Below are 23,785 nucleotides of genomic sequence, written 5' to 3'. Positions count from 1 at the left end.
ACATGCGGGTAAATCTGCATGTGACAGAGAGGGGAGGAAAGAAACCAGATGCCGACTGTGTGGGAGGAAAACGGAAAACGGGCAAAGAAATGTGGGAGAACATGCATGATGAGTCAGACGTACGGACCCCGCTGAATAAAAACGCCAAGGCCAAGGGCTTTTAGCTCCGTTTAGCTCAGGAGGTAGAGCGGGTTGGCTGGCAACCGCAAGATTGCCGGTTCGATCCCCGGCTCCTCCTAGCGCCTGGTGTCCCTGAGCAAGACACCTCACCCTAATTGCTCCTGACGAGCTGGCTGTCGCCCTGCGTGGTTGACTCCGCCGTCGGTGTGTGAATGTGTGGGTGAATGTCAGTCATTACTGTAAAGTATAAATGTGTAAATGAGGCCATTTACCAAGGATTCTGCATCTGGACGAGGAAAAGAAAGCGAGTGTGAGAACGGTGACGAGCTCTGTAGAACCGTGATGCCAAGCAAATATCACGTTTAAATGAGGTAAGATGCAAACATTTGGTGCAAACAACTGTTGAAGTCACACGTCTGCATTCATAGCAATGCTCGGGTACAGCTGGGGAATAACAGGTCATATCACGACTATGGCCAAGATAATTGCAATTCACGATATTATCCTGATACTTAAAAGCTTAAAGCAAAGAATACTTTACGTTTTGTTTTTGCATCAGCAAATTGAACAAAAAACAATCTTAGATAAGATGATCATTAACCATTCAAATGTAAGATAAATACATTAAATAAATGTATTTTTGCATCCTGGATTCATTAAATCAGCCTGATAAAAACAGATATTGTATTATTACTATTATTATTATCCTTATTTATCCCAAACCGACACTCTGGGATGTTAAATCCTCAATATGTGTTTGTTGAAACTCCTAGCCGTTCCCATAGCCTCGTCGCTATGGGAACGGCGGCTTCGATGCCTTCTTTGCGAACTCGCCAGCGAGTGACGGATGGACCCAGAGTTCCCCATCTCGTCCCTCTCACAGTTAATGTGTGCAAGTAGATTATGTGAATGCAAAGAAGGGTTTTTATGATGAATTAAAGAACTCACCGGAGTATTGTGTGTGGTTTGGGCCGCTGGTCGCCGGGTTCACTTCCACGCCGCCTGCAGAGAGAAAGAAACGGTCACACCTTCATGTGTAAGCACCAACACATCGGAGGCCATACAGCACCCGTTGTAATAGTGTCATTAAAAAGAAGGCTCAACATTTGATTTCAGCCCAGACTCAATAGAAATGATTTGATATTTCTGAAGTGGTGGAACAATCATTCTCTGCCCAGAGCCTCGATGCCGGAGGGAACTTCAAACGGGAGGAATTGAAGCAGAAATATGTTTTTTTTTTATGAGCCTCCTCCTTTTAAAAAAGGATTTTCTGCTTTATACCCGTGACTAATATTTGTCTTTTGCTTGCATGATAATTAACCTTGGGTTGCACACTGCAGCATTTCCATTATCTGATGGGCTTGCTTGTTTCAAATGCAACAAATGAATGACCATCGAGGTTCCGGCGCTCCTCCTTTGTGCTGCAAAGTAAGTAATGGCTCCTTGTGTCATTATTCTACAGCCCATTATTACATTGTGATCCAGAAACCCATTTTAAAATACCATGTTTAATAAAGCCAAGTGTGACAGAGACGTATCACCCAGTAAGTGACTGTGAGATGCTTTCAGGTTTAAATGCAGTCCGATACTCCAGCCGTCGCCACGGTGACCAGATGGAGATGGAACTCACGCCGCCGCACCACGTTTAATTAGCTGCATTGATTCTGCAGCTCCACGCCAAACATACCGACCGAGAAGTATTACCGTTTACCGCCACAAGGGGTTTTTTTGGAAACGGGATCAAAGGTCCGTGTCCTTAAATATAAATAAATATAATTAAAAAGTATAGAATTTGTTGTATTTGTATCCAGTTTGTTTAAAAATGTGTTTAAAGTATCAAAAGAAAAAGTGCTTTTTATGGAAATTGGCCTCTTCAGATGTATATTAATGCTGCAGCCGGCCAGTATTTTATATATTGCATGTTAAATATTATTATGTAAAGTAATTAGTACACTTGAAAGAAAAAATACCCAATCCACGTTCTTATCGTGTGTCCCTGAGTGAATGTGTGTGTTGTCTCTAGGCATACGCCAAATCCAGCATTTTTGTAATATTTATAGCGTGAATTCAAATTCCTCCTTTAGTATTTTTGATTCTGCATTCGGAGGCTTAAAACAGAAATTCAACCCGATCAAATTGAATGTAACGGTGATAACGGGTGCTGGAGCTAGAAAGGAAGAAGAACTCTTCATATCAGTTTAGCTTCCGTGCTTGTTTGACTTGTAATATTACAAAGAGGTCGTAGAACGGCGATGCAGGAACGTAAAAACCTGTTCTTTTTTTCCAGATCCAGTAAAGAGCAGGACATTAGTCAGACATGCTATTGATTTGCAGCTCCGGTCAGACCAGATGAACACACGCTTTAATCCGTTTCCTCACACGTTTACTCTCTGGAGTATTGACTTCTGGAAAAGGCATTAAAAAAAAACGCCGACCTCAGAAGTCACACAGAAATATATATATATATATATATATATATATATATATATATATATACTGCACATGAATACATGAACATCTGGTGCAACTTTTAAAAGCCTTCGTGCACGGCGAGTCAACATGAAGCGTACCTCGGGTTTCTTTCCTTGGATCTGGATGTGAAACTGTATATAGTTTGTTGGCTCTCGCCCAAGTGAGCGACTAAAGGACACACGGAGCGATCGCAGCTAATTGGAGCTTTTGTAAATGAAGAAAAAGGACCACTTTCCACCTTTATTGTGTTTTTTCATGTACGACAACCGCAGCGGAGCAGCTCCGCTTCTCTTCTGTCACATTTAATTGCCGAAGCAACGATCTTGATTAGGATCTCAACGCTTCTTTTATTTATGATTTTGTATGAACTCCAGCCAAAAAAACATCAGTGTGTTTTTCCAAGCAAGACATATTTAGCAAGCCGACCCTCACTGCTCAGTGAACGAGGCTCTGACATTCAGAGGGACCTTCAAGGTCGTTTACTAACTCATCCATTACACCCAAGAGAGATCTCATTTCTTTCCTTCTCTTCTTACTTCCTTCGTCTTCGTTCCTTCTTCTTTCCTTACTTTCTTATTCCTTCCGTCCTTCTTCTTCCTCCTCCATCCTTCTTCTTCTTCCTCCATCCTTCTTCTTCTTCCTCCATACTTCTTCTTCCTCCTCCATCCTTCTTCTTCCTCCTCCATCCTTCTTCTTCTTCCTCCATACTTCTTCTTCCTCCTCCATCCTTCTTCTTCCTCCATCCTTCTTCTTCCTCCTCATCCTTCTTCCTCCATCCTTCTTCTTCCTCCTCATCCTTCTTCTTCTTCCTCCTTCTTCCTCCTTCCTTCTTCTTCCTCCATCCTTCTTCTTCTTCCTCATCCTTCTTCTTCTTCCTCCTTCCTTCTTCTTCCTCCATCCTTCTTCTTCCTACATCCTTCTTCTTCTTCTTCCTCCTTCTTCCTCCTTCCTTCTTCTTCTTCCATCCTTCTTCATCTTCCTCCATCCTTCTTCTTCTTCCTCCTTCCTTCTTCCTCTTTCCTTCTTCCTCCATCCTTCTTGTTCTTCCTCCTTCCTTCTTGTTCTTCCTCCTTCCTTCTTCTTCCTTCTTCTTCTTCCTCCATCCTTCTTCTTCTTCCTCCTTCCTTCTTCCTCTTTCCTTCTTCCTCCATCCTTCTTGTTCTTCCTCCTTCCTTCTTGTTCTTCCTCCTTCCTTCTTCTTCCTTCTTCTTCTTCCTCCATCCTTCTTCTTCTTCCTCCTTCCTTCTTCCTCTTTCCTTCTTCTTCCTCCATCCTTCTTGTTCTTCCTCCTTCCTTCTTGTTCTTCCTCCTTCCTCCTTCTTCTTCTTCTTCCTCCTTCCTCTTTCCTTCTTCTTCCTCCATCCTTCTTGTTCTTCCTCCATCCTTCTTGTTCTTCCTCCATCCTTCTTCTTCCTCCATCCTTCTTGTTCTTCCTCCATCCTTCTTGTTCTTCCTCCATCCTTCTTCTTCCTCCATCCTTCTTGTTCTTCCTCCATCCTTCTTCTTCCTCCATCCTTCTTCTTCCTCCATCCTTCTTCTTCCTCCTTCCTTCTTGTTCTTCCTCCATCCTTCTTCTTCCTCCATCCTTCTTCCTCCATCCTTCTTGTTCTTCCTCCATCCTTCTTCCTCCTTCCTTCTTGTTCTTCCTCCTTCCTTCTTGTTCTTCCTCCATCCTTCTTCTTCCTCCTTCCTTCTTGTTCTTCCTCCTTCCTCTTCTTCTTCCTCCTTCCTTCTTCTTCCTCCATCCTTCTTCTTCTTCCTCATCCTTCTTCTTCTTCCTCCTTCCTTCTTCTTCCTCCTTCCTTCTTCTTCTTCCTCCTTCCTTCTTCCTTCATCCTTCTTCTTCTTCCTCCATCCTTCTTCTTCTTCCTCCTTCCTTCTTCCTCCATCCTTCTTCTTCTTCCTCCTTCCTTCTTCTTCCTTCTTCTTCCTCCATCCTTCTTCTTCTTCCGTCATCCTTCTTGTTCTTTCTCCTTCCTTCTTCTTCCTCCGTCCTTCTTCTTCCTTCATCCTTCTTCTTCTTCCTCCTTCTTCATTCCTTCCTTTTTCTTTCTTCCTCTTCATCGTTTTTACAATAAGAGCTCCCTTAAAAACACGTATCTTCATCTACAACCTGCCTGGTGTCCATTCAGTGCCGGTATTTTTGTTTAACTTTCTAATACAACCTAAATCCCTTTGAAACAAAATGGCCTCGGCGTTCCCGCTGACCTACGACGGCCATGTGAGAAGTACAATTTCACGCATGTTGCACTTCAGCGAGACGTCCGTCTTACGCTCATCTTCCTCCGAACACCGAGGAACTGAATGAAAATCCCAACGTTGACGGCAGATCCTCCCGGAGCTGTTCTGTTGGTCTTACATACGGGCTGCATGCTAGCTGCCCTTCCATCTATTCATCATACTCCCCCGCATCATTCTCTCCTCAGCCATTGTTGTTTTCTCATTAAACACTCGGGTGGTGGGATGTGTGATTTGGGCAGAGAAGGGAAAAGGTTGCATTTACACACAAATCAATCAATAAATAAATATCCTTTAATGATCAAATGTCACGAGGCTCACATACGGCCTCCAGCCATATCTGCATGTGGAGCGTTAAAAGCACAACTGCTATAATTAAAAATATATAGGGCTCATCATTATTTCATTATCAATTAACATGCCTGTTATTTTTATCAATAAATTCATGTTTTGGCTGTCCAATATAATATTTCAGAGCCCAAGGTGCAATGTATAAATTACTTGTTTTTTTAATGATTTATATATACAGTATATATATATATATATATATATACACTGTATATATAAATATGACAAAGAAAAGCCTCAAAATTTGAGAAGCAGGAAAATAATTCGATTGTTTTTTTGCTTGGACTTAATTAGTTGCTGATTAATTTTCGGTTAAGTGAATAATCAATTAAGCAGCTAATAGTTTAATCTGTAAAAACAATACCAATTTAGATACACGCTGTCTAATTAGACTTTATATGAAACGGATGATTTAGGAATATTTTTTTTAGATTAATTAGACGTTAAAAGTGCAGCTGTCGTGGATGCGGTCGGGTTTTTCCATCTTTATGAACCCGCTGAGCAACATTTGGGGCGAAACAGCTGTTTGCTCGGTGTTTCGGGACCTCGGAGCTTCAGCTGGATTATGGTCTCAACATCGTGAGGAAACGGATGTTTTCCACTCACTCTGGTTTGAGCTGCTTTTCCTCAACAGAAAGGCAAACAGTTCCACACTGAAACATATTCCTTGTTTTCTCCAGTAACAGTTTTTTTTTTGTTTTTCCCCTTTGGTGGGACTAGAAACATTATCACCTGACAGTCGAAACACCCTCTGGAATTGTTAATGAAGAGTGAAAAAGAAGCTGCTACAGGGACTTTCAATCGCTGTGTGTGTGTGTGTGTGTGTGTGTGTGTGTGTGTGTGTGCGTGTGTGTGTGTGTGTGTGTGTGAAAATGCTCAGCACATCCACTTCTCCATTATTCAGCCTGACTTGCCACGAGGCTAAAATAAACATTTGGAGGCCAGGACCCACATTGCCATGATAAAGCCTCCAATAAAAAAAGCCGATCTAGAAACACATATTTGATCTCGCGGCTCCAGTTAGCATACGGTGTGAGCACATCCTGGTTATTCTGCTTCTTTAAGCCAAGCCTCTTAAAATAAAAAAATAAAAAAATAAAAAAAATCGATCGGAGGTGGGGATGTTGAGGAAAAAAAGGAAAAAGAAAGGACTATAAATACGGGTCTCTAACGCGCGGCGTGCTTGCTGATGGCTTTTTAAGCATGTTGAGATTTTCATCAGATATTAAGCGGCCGTGCTACACAGCTGCCTCCGCTGAGTGTGATTTAACAGACAGCATATGGTTGTGTGAGCGTGCCCACACAGTTGGCACACTGACCATTACCAGCAGCTCGGGGCAGCCGATGTGACCTCCAGAGATGAGAGCGCTCCAGACAAAAGGCAGCAACCCGAGGCGTAGCGGAGGCCTGGAACTGTGGGGCTGCACGCTGCAGAGCTGGAGCACACGGAGATAATGGCGGGCGGCAGCGGCGGCGAGGAAACGATGTCTTACTCTAATATTTACCGTGTTGTTGTGACTCATTCTTGCTTTGGATGGAAATCTGGTTTGCGGTGACACTGAGCAATAATACAAGTTGCCTGAGAGAATCACATCAAATAATACACGCTCTAATAATTGTTCATAAAACAACGTTTAAAGTTTATAATTTTGCAAGTCTGCGGTATGAGGTATAAGTCGGCGAACCGAGGGGGAACGCGGCGGTTGAATGATGCCCTCGTATGGATAATTATGTAACAAAACAACACAAAGTTGAGCGCCAGTGGCCCCAGAGGTCACCAGGGGTCACGGCGAGCCCTCCACTATGAATATGCCAAGGATCCGTGTTTCCCTCCGATCCTGATGAGTCAGGGAGGATCGTCCCTGTTGCTCACGCTCATGATCTGATGCTCTGCTAGTAAACCCCCCCACCCCCCTCTGAGGAGGTCCGTAATGCTATTTATACGTTTACCACGGCTCAGCACATTCAGGGACCACATAAATAATCTGTACGTACGAGCGTTGGTGTGCAAAAAGGTTCGCTTCCTTCCCGGCTTCCTACTTCCACATTCTCCGTCGCGACGCTCACTTGTCATGATTAATGGAGGTAAAACGCATCATTAATTAAATGCAACTACTGAATATATTTATACTAGGACTTCTTTTTGATCTGTTTTAATAAGCATGTTAACGAGGCATGGGGACAATATGAACATTTCAGAATTATCGTGGGCAGAATAATTGTCCCGATAATCATCGGAATATGCTTAAAGCTCTTCATTTTTAATTTCAAATATTCATATTAGTATTGCGTCACAGATTTTATCTGGTGAAAACAATAAAATAACCTTAAATAAGATCATAACTCATAAGGGCTATATAAAAATACATTTGAAATGTGTATTTGTATCCTGTATTTCTTATGGATTCAGACTTCTCTACTGCGATAATGAGTAATGTGTGGTGATATTCTTGGTGAAGTGTTTTTTTAAATTGCAATCCCAGATAAAATCCTGTATCGTCCCATCTGTAATAACAACACTTTGAATGGTAACTTTAAAATGAATGAATTGTGAGATATTTGCATGCACAGACAGCAGCAGAGGAGTAAATAGAGCGTGCAGTAATAAAGCGTTCATGCACCTGGAGGCTGAGCTGAACCTGAACGTGTTTCTTCTTGTAGGATCAGAACCTATTGACTCTCAATCAGCAGAATTGATACTCGCTTAACAAGCTGGAAATTCTCTTTTTGTGATCTGGGAGAGAATTTGAGCAAAACTGCCAACTAAAGTCCATTAAATGTTATGCAAGTTTGGCCTCCCAAGGGAAACTCCAGCGTCATGGTACACAGCCTCTCCTCTCAGAGTCTTGCACCGGGATTAGATTGAGCTGGTTGGCAAAAACTGCATAATCTCAGTGCTGGTTTACGTTTTGTGCTCATGTTTGCACTCGGCTTCTGAAGGACGGATGAAGAAATCTCCAGCATCATCATCAGCAGGCCGGGAAGATGAGCTGCTGTAACGGCTGATCATGTCAGCTGCCTTCGTCCCCTTTAAAAGCAGCAGACGGTTGCCTTGTGGGCTGCAAGAGAATCCAGTCTGGCTTCTTGTTGAGCGGCTAAACTGTTCCTCTGCAGGCGGTGCCAAGGCCCAAAGCACAGATAAACAACACCCCAAATCTGATTATACAGCAGCGTACTCTACAGAGGGGACATCACGTCCCTGTTCCATTTTATTTTGTGTTTTAACATTAGGAAGCACCAAAATTCAGCATTCTTTCCATGAATATGTGCATGTTGTTATTTGCCAAATAGCAAAACGTTTGCTGTTTCCACGATGCAAAAAACTCAGACATTCACAGAATTTGATGTTAAAATGGAATCAGCTGTAAAACGCAGAATATTGTGGAATTTTGCAAATATGTTGATTTTCCTGATTATTTAAAGAGTTTTATTCACAACAACGAAGCAGAATCAACCGCCGAGTGTTTATAAGGATGTCATTCTTTGGTTTGTGGACTACAGTTTTGACCTGTCAATCAGCAGGTAAGCCCCGCCCCCTAAAGCATCCCCTGCTTTCTGGTCTGGTGGACTCTAAATGGACCATAATGTAGCCTACTAAATGAACATCATGCTGGATTGAAGAAGACTTGAAACTAGAGATTGAGACCATAAACTCATGTTTACAATGTTTACTGAGTACATAATAGATAATACATCAAGAGAGAAGTAGGACCATTTTCTCATAGACTTCTATAGAACCAGAGAGGAGTCGCCCCCTGGTGGCCAGCAGAGAGAAGTAGGACCATTTTCTCATAGACTTCTATACAACCAGAGAGGAGTCGCCCCCTGGTGGCCAGCAGAGAGAAGTAGGACCATTTTCTCATAGACTTCTATACAACCAGAGAGGAGTCGCCCCCTGGTGGCCAGCAGAGAGAAGTAGGACCATTTTCTCATAGACTTCTATACAACCAGAGAGGAGTCGCCCCCTGGTGGCCAGCAGAGAGAAGTAGGACCATTTTCTCATAGACTTCTATACAACCAGAGAGGAGTCGCCCCCTGGTGGCCAGCAGAGAGAAGTAGGACCATTTTCTCATAGACTTCTATACAACCAGAGAGGAGTCGCCCCCTGGTGGCCAGCAGAGAGGATGCAGGTTTAAGGCCTTGGCTTCACTCTGGAATGAACGGAGAAAAAAAACGATGGCACTGTCTTTTTCCTCAGAAAAGGCGAGCGTAGATCACACCACGGACTCGAGTCCTGATTCACCACGGAGCCCCGGATCAGAGGCACATTTAGCGTTGGTTGATGTTCAAAAAGACACTCACCTAGCAAGCTAAATATCCTCTAAATAAATGGGCTGAATGAAAGCAGGAATTTGCTAAAAGCATCATTTAAATTAGCGACTACAGCTGGAACACATTTACCCACTGATGGCCTCACACAGTCGAGCCACTGAAATGGAAATTCTAAAAACGCTGCATCCAACGATCTGCACACACACACACACACACACACACACACACACACACACACACACACACACACACACACACACAAACACACACACAAACACAAACACACACACACACACACACACACACACACACACACACACACAAACACACACACAAACACAAACACACACACACACTCTCAGCCTTCACGAAGCACCTTTTTAAAAGGACGTTATTTTCATCCTGTTGCCTTGGTAACGTCTGTTTAAAACAGCTGTTTTGGGGGGGGGGGGGGGGGGGGGGGACCACACAGCACCTTTTACCAAACAAGCAGAAAAAGGCACACGGATAAAAGCTGGAATCAGCTTCACATTTACACTTGTGTTGAAATCAGAGCCTCATGTGTTTGTTACTACGCAGGTCTGATTGTGTCTTCCCTTACAGCTGCTTCTCCAATGAAAGAAAGACATTTTAAACCCTGCGACATACAGACAGTCAACGCACTGATCCAACTAATGAGTTACAAAAAAACAGGCTCAACACAAGTAAGGAAGTGTGATGAGAGATAGCTTATAGCACAGTCAGGGTTGGAAATGGAAAGATTTGCTTTTAAGTACGCTGTAGAGGGAAAGTTAAAGGCATTCGGAGGATCATTTTAGACCCAAATGTGTCATTTATGGGCCCGCAGCTTATTACCACCTACCTAATGATGTGAACGATGATATGCTCTAGTGCAAAAAACACAGCAAAGCACGTCCAAACAGCAAAATATTATCAAATGGGTGGACTGAAAACAAACAACACATCCCTTCACATTAAAGTGAGTGCATACAAGGCAGTTTTTTTCCTGCAATATAACTTTATTTTCTATCATTGTCAATTTGTACCAGCATATAACAGTTCATAAAACCTACAACACATTTTAATTTCGGCTCATAAAACCGTCGGGAATTGTATTTAAATCTACAGCAGCTCCTTTTTATTCAAATTAAATAGTAATTACAGTTAGTTTTCTGTTCACTGCTTCAGTTAAGTAATTTAACTGGAATCAAACACAGATGTACCGACGCGGGATCAAGCGATCAAACGTTTCGTGTTCTACATCTCCACCTGATCAATGAAATGTCCAGATTCTCGTCCGCGATAACGTAAGAGGAGATATAATGAAACTTTAATGAGGACCACGGAAAGAAACTGGGCCGCTGCAGCAGCAAACATATTGACGGGGATTTGATGAGAACATCCTGAAATATGTGGCGTTCACCGCTGAAAGCCGTCTCCGATACGTGGAGTGCAGGATTTCAGATTCTTGGCAGAGCAGAAAGGAACGCGAGGACAAAGCCATTTTTCAACATTTAGCCACATCTGAATGCGAGACGTCAACGTTTGCGCCTGAAGACAGTGGCTCTGTATGAAGCCATTGTTTATCCCAGCCCTCTGCTGACAGTCATGGTTAGCTGGACTTGGACAGCCTTGCTTAGTCACACCGACACAAAAGCCTTGTTTTCCCACAGAAGTCTGAAAAGCCTCGCTATGATCCACGGTTACGCTCTCGTTTTAACTCATATACATATATATTTATATATGCTGAGCCTGCTTTGTTGGTTCAGTCCCAGAGATGCCGCTCCACTGTTAGCTTTGTGTGTCCAGTTCTTCACTCCGATGTCTGCAGGCTCCATAAATGCCACAACATCAGAGCAGGGAATAAAAACGCCGCCTGGAATTCCCGCTTGATGACATTAGATTTGACAGGACAGCGTTTCGGCAACGGTTTGAATATGTTTTGCCGCCGCAGTGTCAGTAGATCTACTGTTACGTTCCTTACTGCGGTGGATGATGATGATGATGATGACCCGGAAACAACAGAAGCTGTTGCATCCCCAGTGTTCACGTCGGCGTATTGACATGCTCGCTGATATTGAAAGGGTTGTTTTTTTGCACGCCTGAAGAAGTGTTCCACTTGGACGGGAGCTGATGACGGCGTGCCAGTCGGCTGCGTCTGAATACCGACTTCCTCCTTCGCAGATAATCCCATGAAACAGACGACTCTTTAATGCCTAACATCCGCAACGCAGCTCTGTTCACGTGAATCAGAAATTAGCCACCGATGCATTTTTTTAACCTTTTTTTCGCCTCGCGGCGCCAAAGAATCCGCCGTGAACGCGGATCGGGGGTTCAAAGTGATGGTGGATGAAAAGGCGTCGCTGATAGGGAATGTGCCGGTGAACATGATCGGTATACGAGGCACGGAAGGACCCGTTTGTTGCCGTGACCAGATCAAAGCTTCTTCTTTAAAAGGAGGCAATAAATGCAGGATTCAGAGCATTGATATGAATTACAGCAGCCAACGACTATTAGCCACGTAAAAGACACAGGAGGAGGAATGTCTATCCGAGCAGAGGATGCTCTCCCTCCGTGTGTGTTGTTACCAGAGCTTCTCCTCTCTTTGTTGACGGCGGTTACAGTTCGTACATTGGCCATGAATCGTGGCCTTACTCGCCCCGTTAGCACTCGTAGCGGAGAGCCATGGAGAGAAAGAGAAATCTCATACAGCAGCTTTAAATGATCCGATCTTCACTGTGTTTATGTGGAATAAAAATCTAATCTCTTTGCTTTTCATCTCATGATTCAGGTAGGATGGAAAACAGACGCAGCTCAGACTCTCCCCCTCTCTCTCGGTCCTCACCAACAACAACAACAACCAAAAAGAAAGCTGCAGATTTCCATTAAGATAATTCGGAAAGGTCGCTGTTTACTGCAGGGATTCATGAAAACACAACAACCTATTGGGCCGACAAGTACGTCATCTAAACTGATAATAACGAGCGCATACCGACTCAAACGTTGTCAGAAAATCAATCAGTTCAATATAAACTATTGTTTTAATACGATTACTCTGGATTTCTGTGAATGCATGGAAACATTATAAATATTGTTTTTCTCTATAATTACACTAAACTGTCATTTTGCAAGTTCTTAATTAAATGAGCAACTACTCAGTATTTGATTCAGGAGTAAACAATATATATATATATATGTATATATATATAAAGACCTCCTGCCACACATATTATACGCTGAGCTTTTCTTCCTTGTTACGTTTGTGTGAAGAGCAAAAAGTCAGGTTTAGTTTGCTCCTTCATATTTTAAGTCCTCCATAAAACCGGAGCCTTCTCTGAGCATCTGTGCCTGATAAATAAAAGCCAGGCTGCTGGAGGAGAGGAGGAGAAACAGGAGCGTGTGTCGGCACTAGTTAATGTCATTACTGACCAAATGCTCTCCACACCGTCACCGAGTCTGAGGCCACGGTGGAGCTCCAACTATCTGCAAAGAAATGTCCAACAAACGTCCAGCTGGAGTCTGCAGGAGAGAAGGGAACACATGCAGGATGCTGCATTCATCACCCTTTACAACGTGGGAATTACCGGCTTTATTCATAGATCATTTATGGATGTTTTAAAGATCAGACTTTAAGGTTGTCACAATGTTACCATTCAAACCTGCAGCTGGATGAATGTTGTTGACATTCACGACTGCCTGGAGAGCTGTTGCTGATGCTTTTTAGAAAGTTTTAAGCCTTTATCAATAATTATTATTTTTTTAAACATTCACAACAGCAGAAACTGCATTACGTTTTATTGACTTACAGTTATCAACCTGGCAACCCAGAAGTTGCTCTTATTGATGGTTGATCTGTCACGCACCAGTAAATTATTTAGCATTTTAATTGCCACTTTACGAAGAGTTTGTAATAAAAGTACTTTATGAGGATGGATTTCATTCAATCAAATCATTTTTATGCTCAGCAATGAGCTGAGAAACAATGAGAAGACTGTCTCTCATCTGTGTGATGCCTTCAAATGCTCCACACTGAAAGGAGGTCTGTGGTTTCCCCTCGTTGACGGTCACTTTGCTTCTTGAAGACTTTCCTTCTTCACTTCCATGAGTTCGTTGTTTGTCTTGGACTGGAAGTTGAACGGTCTTCTTTCTCTGCTGTTGATCCTCCATTGTGAGTCAGCAGTAATGAAATGTACCAAACACTTTAGACTAGAGGGAGCCTGACCCAGCAGGTGGAAGTTACTGATGTCCGATTACAAGTAAACGCAGCATACTTCCATGAGGAGCTCCACCTGCAGACCAACCGCTGCTGACTGGCATAAGAAGCTAAACTCATTTTGAATTTTGAGTGAATGTCATCACAGACAAAGAGATGTTATTTATGGGCAAAGCAGCAACAAGCACTTTCATTAGTGGTCACATGACCAACCACCATCGTTTTAACTCACTCTTTGATAGATAGGAACTTAAAAGACTATTAAATCGATGGAATGTTACAGACTGCCACTTTAAGTTCACATAACAACACGGTGAAGAGGCCGGTCCTCCACCGTTTACAGCTTTAAACACAAGATGAACCCCATGAAAGCAGCTGTAAGTGATTCTAAAGGAAGATACAATCCTTTCCATTCGTGTGAAGACACATGAAACAACAATGTGTTGGTTAGATGTTAGCAGAGGAGTCTGGAGACCAGAATATATAAAGAAAGTCCATGATTGAAGTGTGTTAACCAAAGCCACACACCTGTATCTTCAATAATACAGGAATCTTAACGATAGCTTTGAAGCTTTATCAGCAGCATGGTGTGTCTCCATGTCAGTAGCATGTAGCATGACCACACGCTGCACACGTGTTGGAAACATAAATTAGACTGACGGAACATCAGAATGGATTCTCTCTCCATTTAGCGCCGGTTTCTCTCCACCTTTTTGATCAGTTTTATGTAAATGTGACGCTAGCATGAGGGAGAATGAAATGTCAAATACCGTTTGAACGTCTTCTGTCAGTCAATACAGGGCAAACAGTTATTGCAGCATTTTACTGCATTTTAAACTATCATGATGCAGATATTTTATTTAAAACCATATACATATGGAGCGTATTTGTCTATTTAAATCACAATGAAAAGACAAATGACAGGTCATCGCTCCTTCTAAGGAAATAACAAAACAAAACCATCTTTAAGCCTCTGGCACATTCATATAAACAAGCTCACAGTTCACTGCATCGCCACATTAATCGCCAACAACCATATGCTTCCTTACGTTTAAGTATTCATATGCAGCTAGCGGGGGATGCATCACGCTGCCTTTGACCACTGAGAAGAAAAACACAGAGCATTGTTGAAAGACGGAGCAACAAACGCCGTTCTGATGGAACTAAATAAACACCAGAGGAGAGAAAAGGGATTTTTTGGGTTGTTCCGCCAAGGTCAATTGTTCCGTGGTGATTTTTATAATGAAGTGGAAAGGAGCTCGGTAATTAACTTGCTTAATAGCTATGTTTCAAAAAAAGACCTGTCTCTTCAGTGTGAGCGTACCTATTTCACGTTTAGTGCCAGCCGGACATCGTTTTCTGCAAAGTCGCTGAATTTGACAGCATCCATTATTCACGACCGCATTCCTGGACGTATCCTAACACCCATTAATTAACGTGTTTGTCAGATGATTGTTTATGTTGCTGGAAGCATCCTTGACCGGAAGAAAAACAAGCAAAGCAACACAGCGAGCGGTTCATCATTAATTTGTCAGCATTTACATTTAGGTTGAGGAGAGAGAGGAATCTCATTTCTTTTATAATCCAATCCACGTTTTTATATTTGTATCCGTTATGGGAATAACCAGAGAAATAAGACTCTTGCTGCAGAGTTTAAAGCTAGATTTCAGATTGGTGTCACTGGAGTTAATCCCATTATAGGGGCAAATAGAAGCAGGGTGAAAGAGCGGATATGTATACAGAGAAAATAGGATCAGTGCAGAGATTCAGCCATCCGAGCTATGTAGGGGCGAACTCACGGTTTAATGGATTAAACCCAGCCGAGCCGTGATGATTAACCTGACCCCCCCTCCCCTCCCTTACCAGCAGAGCTTGAGGGGGAAGCATGCGATTGTTCTGGATTCTGGGTCCTGCCGTCGTGGCCACCAGACCAGGGTCCTCACTCACCCCGCCGATCCATCTGTGAGAGGCAGATGACGGGGGAGTTTGACTCACCAACACGCCACGCCGTGACTCACAGATGGGAGCCGGCTCAGGCAGGATCTGTCACCATTATGGGGAACGGTGTCTGCATACGAGTGCCGCATGTGTCCGAGTGTGCTCATGAGTATGCGTGAGGGTGTCTGTGTAAATATGCGAGTGGTGGTGGTGATGGGGGGTTATGATGCATCCTGTGACGGCAGCAGCCACCGGAGAGTGATAACACGACCTCTGTCGCCGAGCCGAATCTACAGGTCAGAGAAGCACAGTTTCACGGTTCCTACACCTTCTCCAAAGTCAAAATCAAGCACTTTCAAGGTGCATTTCCATGCTTTTCCAGCCCCTTCCAGCTGTGGTAAACTCCATCTTTGTACCAATCCAATGGTCAGTATTCAGTCTAGTTATTATGTCACTTGTTCATCACATTAAATGAGATGTTATTGTCCTCTAAACAACCAACATGATGTTTGGAGACAGCTTTTTACAGAAGGACCACAAATGAAAGGAAAACTAATTCCACTAACAGATCCACAGAAATATAATCACCAACTATTTTCATCCTCTGTTCATCATCAAAAGTCATTTTTCATAAAGAAATGTCACAAAATGCTGTTTTCAGTCCAGAAAATATGGAGATCTTCTTTTCTCTGTTCTATCATAGATGTCATCACATACAACACACATTTCAAGACCTTTTCAAACCTGGAAACACCACACTAAAACCCAAGTGTTTTCCAGGATCTCCAGCACCGTACCAACCCTGCAGGTTGTATGCTAAACATACGATCCCCTACAGTGAAGTGTGGATACTGAATTCCCTCGTTAATTGAAAGTAATTAAGTCCTGCAGGGTTCCAGCCTCTCTGCCTTCCATTCAGACGAGACCAACTATGACTTGTAGCCTGTGAGCTCTAGCAGCTTCTGTTCCTCACGTTGGCTTCAACCGTCTCACAGATGAAGCCAACGACAGAATCTACGTTGCTGCCCAAAATCCTCCTCAGGTTTCAAGCTGCAAAAGGGATCATTTCCTCTATCAATTGAGCATTGATGTGGCAAAAACATGGCCAAATTTAAGCTGGTTATGGATCAGATGATACAGGATTCTATTGCGGATTGGTAGAATTGTTTAATAAGCTGTCTAGCTCGCTGAAGAGGAGTGAAAAAGTAGAGCCTGACTTAGACGAATAAGATACAGAAATACATTTTTTAATTATCCATTCTTCATCTTGTGATCTATATTGTGACATGCTTCTGAGCTGCAAGATATATAAAGATCTGAGGTACAAAGACAGAAGTTACTAGGTATGACAGTAGTTTACATTAGTGAAATCAAGCCAGACTTAAGTGACACAATATATAATATTAAAGTTTCGTCCTTTCATTGTGGACGCGACTCAAAGTCAAACTAGGTTTTCTTCCCACGGGTTCATACCTGACGATCCTCGCTGGTTTTTTATTAATCTATAAACCTCCGACACAGACGCTTCCACCCTAAATCTCACCCTCTTAACTCTGAGCTCACATCATCTCGCTGCTCGCTCACAGAACAGCTTGTTGCTCCTCAATCCATCAATCAGAGCTGAAGCAGGAACAATGTCACTCTTTTACCTCAGAAATGGAAGAACCTGCTTCAACCCACGTGGATTAAATGGTTTTAACTGTACTGAAATGTAGTCGTCTTTGTTGTGTCATTGTTTGTTTAGTCAGTGAGGACACCTCCTCAAAGGTCTGTTAAATAAAAGCTGATTGATTACATGATCAGGGAAGCTGATAAACAAGAACACAACGATCCACTGGGGGCTCATTTACTTCTTATTTCAGCTGTGAAGAATATTTCTAGTTTTTGACATAAAATCCACAATTAAAAAACGCTGCTCTTTCCCCCACAAAATATCAGAAGATCGAGGGGATAAATTAAGCGGAACAACAAGCAGGAATTAAAATTTTGAAAGCATAATAATTTGCATTTAAAGGATGTTTGGCAGCCAATTCTCACTTGTCAGATTGCAGAGGTTCCCGACAAAACCCGTGAATGCTGAGCATAAGGAGATTTTTTGTTTTCTAAAGTATCTGCTAATTGTTCCTTCAGCGTTTTGAAAACAATGAAACACGACTGCAGCTGGAAAAGGATGGCAAAACATCAAATGGTTGGCAGTGATCCAGGGTGAATGTGATTTATAGTAAACGGATTCAAACGCGTGGAAGCAGCAACGCGGCCTTTTAAAATGCTCAATTAGTGGATGCTGCTCCAGTCTGAGCAGGCCGGCTTCAGGCTGCAGACCAGCACCACGCTTAATGTAATTAATGGAGACAAGAAGCTTCCAACCTACAGAACGGACTTTACTTACAGCCACACATAGAAATGTAAAGAAAACAACATCTGAATGCCTGCTATTATTACAACGTGGTGTAAACTTATAGTGTTGTCAATCTAAATATTCATTTTCCTATCAATAAAAAATGTTAAAATGTAATAATTAAAAAGTGGACATTGAACGCAGTAGTCTGATGTCAACTGAGTTCTCTGAAAGCTAACTAAAGCTAATATTTGTAACCAGATAGCAATACCATTCTTTTATATAAAACAGCGCCCCCTAACAGTTCAGGTGGGCGTGGTACTGCAGAACAGATGCTCTTTGGTGGATTATGTGTTTGCTGGATTACAGGAGATGTTTAGACAGATTAAGAGACAATGATGAGTCTAATTTTAACAGAGCATTTTTGTTCTGTTAATAGAGAGCAGTTGTTATTTTCCTTGTTTTTGGATGGAGTTCTGCTGATACAGACACCAGCTAACATCCTGGACCTGCAGTTTACGTTTCGACAGCTGCAAAGTTAAAAGCATCCTCTAAAGAGACGGATTTCAGAGCACACCGGTTGGATTTAGTCGCATGACTACTCGTGTGAATCAAAGGGGTCAAAACAATCACACGGTGATCGCTATAAATGTCCTCTGGACTCCACATAATGTGTGGAGAGATGAGGGGTCAGTCAACATGTTTACCGGCTGAAATGCTTTCCTCGCTGGTTTCTCCTCGCTGATGGAACGTAGATTATGTAAACGTGAGGAGCAGGAGGTGAGCACTTTAACACATCAACACAGAAGCTGTGTATTTCAGCGTCGGTGAAAACACGAGTGAACTGGAGCAGCGTGGATGTGCTGCAGGGACGGTTCCAGGGATTTCATCACACATTTTGTGACTTTAAAAACATTTTTCAAACCCATTGTTCTCGCTTTCAAATCGACCGCAGCCTTCGGTCGGAGAAAAAGCACAAACTTCCTGCTACTTTACAAATCTACAGAGGGCTTTTTTGATCAACAGATCATTTGTGTGGCGGACGAGGAATTCATCTAAAGCTACGAGGGATGTATCATCTTAAAAACATTGGAAACTCTCGTGTTGTTTGTGCAATTCTTGGCAATGTCTTTGGTTTTCTCTCTGAATATGTGTGTTTGATTTTGCAGCAACGCAGTGATCAGTCCCAACTGTGAGTTAAACCGTGTCTGTACATGAGTTTATGTTGGGATGAAACTTAAATCAGCAAACAGCAACACGTCTCATCTTCAAATTAAAGCGTGCAACGCTCTGAGCTTCTAACGTCAAAGAGTCTGAAAACCATATCAAACACATCTCATTGACAAAAGTGACGCCGGTGTTTTCATTTCCAGAAGATACTTTCATTGTATTGGTCTTCATATGAATCCAGAATTTACACTTCATTATAAAATTAACATTTTTAACAAAAAAAGCCGAGCTGATCCACCAAAACATGAATAAATAATAAGAGAACATCATTCAATCTCCATCTATCTTAGGCAAAGAAATTCACCATGATTAATAAAAAAATATGTATTGAGTAGGAACCTCAGGATACGCTACGTATCATGATACTTTGGTCACGATACGATCGTATCACGATACTTTGGTATCACGATATTGCGATATAAATAAAGATGAAAACACAAGTACCTGTATATGTACATCAGATGATATTGATCAGAGGACAAATTGAGTCAAAACTATTTCATTCAAAACAGCCTCTCCATGTTATTAATTCCCATGAAATTCACTGGAATAAAAATTGAAAATAAAATGAAAAAGGATAAAGTGCTGCATTCACAAAACGTCTAAACATGAATCTTTTTTTTAATCGATCTTTGGAGTTGAAAAATCGATATTGGACGGCAAAGTATCGCGATATATTGCTGTATCGATATTTTTACCCACCCATAGTATTAATAAGCATATTGGAAACGCTTCTCCTCAAAGCGACAGAGCCAGATGAGTGAGGAAAATTAAATATGATGTTGTGTGACCTGTGCGTTGACCTGAAACGGCATACAGAGCGGATGCTGTCGTTTCAAAAATCGCTCCACAGCTTCCAGGTATTCATGCCTCATAAATGACTGGACCGGAGATTAAATAGATCTTTACTAGTCCCTTGAAATTCACCGGAGTCCACCAGACCGTGTAAAGATCTCTTCAAACAATGCCCTCCGACCTTCTGGAGAATAGCCAGCCTTGAGAGCGTTGTGTGTGTTTTGTGTTTGAACTGAGGAAGACTCACATCCTCGCCCACGAACCCAACCAGAATCTCTCAACACTGCTTCTGTGGGGAACGTAGCTTTGACACATCAGTGGAAGAATGGAATTACACGTGAATCCTAATACGTTTAAGGAAATGTCAATCCTGCTATGAAACCCCATGGGGTTGATCAACGCTGTGCATATGTGACTTGGCTAGAATCCCTTTGAGATCCACTTTTATGCTCACTTTGAATTTACAGTTTCTCAGCCTCTCTGAAGGAAAAAAAAAAAAAACGGGATGAAAGTTGGCATCTGTCTGCCACGGATCCAGATCCTCCGCCGCCGCGGCGCTCCGACAGCGGACTTGAAACGCCGGGGGAAGACGAGGAATGAAATGCTTCTTTTTTTTCCTTTCCGCCGCCGATTTCAAAAGAGCCGCCGTGCAAACAATGACGGGACACGTAAGTGAAACACCTCGTACATCTGAGGGAAGAGCAGCGTGGGCGTAGCGCTAATGGAGCGCCCATCTGGCAGCGAGCTCCGTCAGTCGGCGGCTCCATCACTCATGAAAGCAGCCTGCTTCGCTGCAGAGGTGAACGCAGTGATTTGTTTGCAGGAACACGACTCTTAAAGATTCTCTTCCGTTTGTTGTTGTTTTTTTAACGTTGCAGACGTTCCCAGCAGGGCCGGACCAAGCCTTTTGGGAGCCCTCAGCAGAATTTAATTTGGGGCCCCCCTCCCACCACCACAGAGTCACATGTTCTTGACGATTATTGACACAAATATCACACTATAATGTTACAACATCACAACCCATTTTGTATGATTAACGGGCCCTATTAAATGAGAATGATCTTTCTTTTGCGTGCATACTGTTTATGTCACCTGTTATTTAATATGGAAAAAAAGCAGCTTAGTTGGCGTATGCCTCGGCCCGGCCCTGGTGCCGGTCTCTCTCTCCTGCAAGGAGACGGTTGAATGTCGGGGAGTTATCTACATGCTTCAGCAGTCGCTACTTAGCGGCGTCTTGTGACTTGTCTTGTTATTTTTGAAAATGACACTCGACCGTCCTCTTTTGTCTGACAGACGCACGTCGTCGCAGTCAGACGCCGCTCGGTCACACTTCCCACCAGCTCAACCGCCGGTGAAGACTGTGTGTTGAATGCAGCTTAAACAAATGAGTCCCTTAATCGTCGCTAAAGAGATGTGTTTTTTTTATCCTGCAGAAATAGTCGACCTGGAGTACGTCACGTGACTGAACGAAAAGCGCCCGATGGGGAGAATTTGCCTGCGTTTCTCAGGGAGCATCCAGTCTAAATTCACCACATGCCTTTAATTAATGACGGGGAGGAAGTGGATGGAGAGGACGTGGGAAGAGCGTCTACAGACGATCAACATAAATATCCTACAACGCGGTCTGAGGGGAACGAAGCAGCAGGCGTTTGGATGGAGGGTCTGATTGATGACAGCTCCGGAGTCTGGAGGTGGTTTTATTCGCAGTCGAACAGCCAATCCCCACATCTCGGAGCGCCTTCAGAAAGAAGATTACTCCTCTCCAGATTCACTCATTACAAATCAAGCAGGAGACATTATCTCCAGGAACATCTTTGCTTTTATCTAACCCTAAAATAAAAACAATTGTGATTGGAGATTTGTGCCTCTCTGTGTTCAGATCGTTCCCTCTGCAATACCACATCGTGAAATAAGTCTGTCCTGCGTTTAAAATTACAATTCAGTTAAAGTATCACATGTGAAAAAGACTCCAGGAAAACAGCCCCTTTCAGAGTTATATTAACACACTTTATTATTATTTCTGAAGCCTGATTCCTTTTTTTATGGGGTACTTGCAAATTTTTGTAATTTTAACAACTACATGGCTGTTGGCTGGTTTATGCTATAATTGTAATATATGTTTCAATGTTGGAAGTAAGTGGGAAGTGTCAGTTTAATGTAGTGGAATAAGAAGCACTCCTGGAATGCAGCGGAGCGGAAACATGAAGTGGCACAAAAATGGAAATAGTCATCTAGAAGTACAAGAGCCTGCATGCAAATGTACATTGTTTCATTCCAACAGCACACACACACACATACACACACACACACACACACACACACACACACACACACACACACACACACACACACACACACACACACACACACACACACACACACACACACAACATACACACACAAACACACACACACAAACACATACATAGAATGCAAACATCAATAACAGTAACACAGGAAGCAGAATGTCATTACGTCTGTTTGAACATTCATCAGTCTCTTCAAAATCAAATAAATAAAATAGAAAAAATGATTGTCTGTCAACGTGAACGTCGAGAGACAATAAATTGCAGAAGATGGAAAAAGGCTGCCGTGACAGAATCCTGGACGACAGCATCCATTTTGAATCGGGTCGGATTATTAATCTTGTGTGAACCTGAAACGGTAAAAGACTGTTAAATGACCAGGAGATGACGTTTGGGTCACAGTCGTGTGTTCTGCAGCCGTCGATGTTTGTGGTAATATGTTTAATGGGACGAGCTGAAATGTGGCAAAGTAAACGGATACTATAAATGTTTTCAGGTAATGTGAAGAATCTAATGAAATCGCAAAGAGTCGTGTTTATTTTCTTAGGCTATAGAGATACTGTACAAATATTGCTTACCACCTATACAGTAAAAAAGAAGTGTCTCTTTCTGCCACGTGAAGAGAAAACTCACAATATTCACACAATGTGTGGTGAGAAAAGTCAAATGAAGCTGCTTTATTTGGGTTTTTTTAGTGAAGGCGGGTCATTTTGACGTGGAGGATACAGAATATGAGGACATCACGAGGGTGAAGATCTGATCTGATCCACTCGGCTTTGTCAACAATAGAAAGGTCTCAATTGACCAAATGGTAAATGGCCTCATTTATATAGAGCTTTTCTCCAAAGCGCTTTACAACAATGACTGACATTCACCCATTCACTCACACATTCACACACTGACGGCGGAGTCAACCACGCAGGGCGACAGCCAGCTCGTCAGGAGCAATTAGGGTGAGGTGTCTTGCTCAGGGACACCAGGCACTCAGCTAGGAGGAGCCGGGGATCGAACCGGCAATCTTGCGGTTGCCAGCCAACCCGCTCTACCTCCTGAGCTAAACCCCCCTAAAGCTAAACCATCAGTGAAAACCTCGCCGGCCGTCTGAGCTGGCTTCACAATAAAAGCTCACAAACAAAAAAGGAAAAGAAAGGGTGCCATTGACAATGCCATTTGTACGCCAATGACTCCTGGCTAATAATGACGAATGCAGCAATATTCCTCACAGAGGGCTGGTGGATGGCTGATAATTCAGACGTGACCCGCCGACACGAGTCGATGAACGTAGCAGAGGAACTTCATTACAAATCTGGAAGGAGAACTTAATACTACACCATTAACATGTACATTTCCCCTTTTTTAAATCTGCTCTCTCTGATGGAACTGGAGCACAAAATAAATGTAAGCGGGGCGGATGTATTTTTATATGCGGCACACGTCATGCTCTTCTACGCACTCACCAAATTTCAGTTTTTGGAGGTTTTTTTAAACGTTTGTGTCTCCCAAAGCGAAACGAGA

General features: G+C 42.7%; 1 protein-coding gene across 2 annotated transcripts in view; it reads right to left on the bottom strand.

The window, feature by feature from the left end:
- lrfn1 (leucine rich repeat and fibronectin type III domain containing 1) overlaps window positions 1–23,785 on the bottom strand; it is a 105,932-nt gene that overhangs the window by 42,761 nt on the left and 39,386 nt on the right. For both annotated transcript variants that reach the window (XM_084019639.1, XM_084019638.1), the window contains exon 2: window positions 1,069–1,122. The gene's annotated coding sequence lies outside the window, so the exon portion shown is untranslated. The remainder of the gene's footprint in view (window positions 1–1,068; window positions 1,123–23,785) is intronic.

The sequence above is a fragment of the Eutrigla gurnardus genome (assembly GCF_963514095.1).
Source record: "Eutrigla gurnardus genome assembly, chromosome: 10".
In the NCBI taxonomy this organism is placed as follows: Eukaryota; Metazoa; Chordata; class Actinopteri; order Perciformes; family Triglidae; genus Eutrigla; species Eutrigla gurnardus.
The sequence above is the reverse complement of the archived record's forward strand: the minus strand, read 5'-3'. Positions and strand labels throughout refer to the sequence as shown.